Below are 2,605 nucleotides of genomic sequence, written 5' to 3'. Positions count from 1 at the left end.
ACCCCTGGCCCCCCATCTAGCTCTGCCCCTGATTCAGTGGTCAATTGCTACATTAGAGGGTGGATGTAAACATCCCATTGCAAGGCAATGTAGGTTAAAGTAGTCCAAACTTCATTCAATAAAGCGTTAAATATCAAATGGTATCAACAGATTCTTTAAAAAAGTTATGAAGATGATTAGTGAATCATTTTACTTTAGTTTGACTATATATGTATCATGATTGGGAGTTCAGCATTGTTAAACTCTAGTTTAAAGATGGAAGACTGAAACTCGAATACCTGGAGGCTTTGAAAGCCACTGACAAGGCTGCTCAAAAGCTCTCTGAGTTTAAGATTTGTCAAGTAGCGCAGCTATCATTTTTTCTAATGCAAGTTGTGCCTTATAAGATGTCACAAACCAAAACCAAGCGGATTTAGGTTGTTTATTTATTTTGTCAGGAGACAAAGAGGCTGTCTGACTACTGTTTGTCACTACGATCCCCTTAAAAACACCCTATGAAGTTTCACCTTAGATACAGGTTTCACATACAGACAAATATATTTGTATGGATGTTTATTGTTTTTCTCACTGTAGAATAATACAATATAGGACAGGGGTAACCAATTAAAAATCAGTGGGGTCCGAATAAAGAAAATCAACAGCCAGTAAAGATCCAGAGACATTTTTAATTATAATCCGTTACTTTAAACAGCATTTAACACTGAAGTCAAATGTAGGCGTCCATGTTATACACTGAATTTTTAAATAAAAAAAATATATATAAAAAAAAATAGGTAATTTTTCCATTTAAAAATCTAAATTTTTTTTTGAAGTAGAGAACAACATTCTTTCAGTTTAGTATATAGACAATTTCCTGACTCACTTTTTTTTTATTTTTATAAAACACCTGAACTGACTGTTTTTTTTTCTTTCTTTCATTTTTCTGGCTTAATGAAAGCAGTGGGCTTTAGGCTGCCCTGCAAGGCTTTAAACCTGAGTTTAATGGAAACAAAGCCATTCTCAAGCACATATCAAGGTGCTCATTTTGAGCCTGGATTGATATTTATTTTCTGAGTATGTTCATGGTGGAGAATCCTGCTTCACAGCAGTAGATTGAGCCTAACATACTAAAAAATGTGCAGGGTCATCTTTGAACATGCTATTTTACCAGTTCATTTCAGTTCTTCTTGCAGTCCGGTTTGCCTTCTGTGTCTAAAATTAAATAGAAGCAGCAACCCAGACTGACAGCTCATTGGCTAATTTGTATCACGTGTAGCCTGGTGCCGGACGCTACGAATGGCTTTACCGTGCAAACAGGAGAAGCGGCGCAAGTGACGTTTATATGCTGTCGTCGGACAACATGGAGTAATTTATAAATGTCTTAAATCAGGTTGGGTCCAGATTAGCCACCAGGTGGGTCTGGATCCGGACCCTGGTCCGCTAATCTGTGACCTCTGGTTTAGGATTAACCAGAAATTCTACCCAATTTAAGTTAGACATCTTAAAATAAAGTTTTGTGTTCTCCCAAATCGACAATTTATTTATTTATTTTTTTTCATGAACCTCCATTCAAAATAGAATAATTCAGGCTGGATTTGATTTATTTCTCAAACAGGACCCATCTCTAAAGCGATGCAGCTCAGGTTTGGTGGCCAGTTCAGTTCAGCTTTATTTTTTTTTTTACTGTACAATTTTTACAATCAGGTAGCCTATTTACAATCCAAATAATTTCATGCCAAATTTGACCTTATTTAGCTCTATGTAAAAGCTAAATATGCTAAAATTCAATGCTATGCTCCAACATAGCATTGAAATGAACCTACCCTGACATTACCTCACACAGTTCCTGTAATAATACCTTCCTCTCCACTCCTCTTTATAGTATGGAAACTACAGTGTTGCTACACCAGTTTGACATCTGTCATTTCACGGAAGGTGTTGTTTATGAGGCAGAAACAGTTTCCCTATTTTTCAGTCAGATAGTTTGTGTAGATTTGGTTTATCGTGCTGTCCAGCAATTAAAGTAAAACATTAAACAAATACTATGATTGAAGTCTTATCGGGTTAACTTTTAACCCATAGAAACCGAAACAAAAACTGTTTAATCATACGGATTATCTTTAAGGATATTGTTGTCAGAAAGCCGTCCTTATTTGGTTAAACTTTTTTACATCACAAGATGGGACTTCAACCTGTAAAAATGAATGTTTACAAAGTAAAAGTTAATAAATAAAATAAAAGGGACAATAGTAAGGAAATAAGGCCTGACCGGCTGTGACACAGTTTAATCATAAATTTATCATATTGTTTTATATTGTGTGTAAGGAAGAACATTTTCTCTAAATATAAATAAAACATAAAGTACCTGTTGCACAAAACTATTTCCACAACGGGAGGGGAAAAAATGCCATTTGCCAAAATTGCCATAATGCCATTTAGAGGTAGATCTGTGAAGCCATATTTAGCATTTTCCAGGTCATTCTAATATCTTCAGTGTTTTGGTTAAATTGAGGAACTGCCAAATAAGATAAAAGCATTGGGCCGGATCTATCAAAGGTTTGCGTGTATAAAAACGTGAGCTATTTCACTGCGCACGCTAAAAAATGTACAAACTGATCTATCAACA

Source organism: Cyprinodon variegatus, unplaced genomic scaffold, assembly GCF_000732505.1.
Source record: "Cyprinodon variegatus isolate N-32 unplaced genomic scaffold, C_variegatus-1.0 Scaffold1079, whole genome shotgun sequence".
In the NCBI taxonomy this organism is placed as follows: domain Eukaryota; kingdom Metazoa; phylum Chordata; class Actinopteri; order Cyprinodontiformes; family Cyprinodontidae; genus Cyprinodon; species Cyprinodon variegatus.
The sequence above is the reverse complement of the archived record's forward strand: the minus strand, read 5'-3'. Positions refer to the sequence as shown.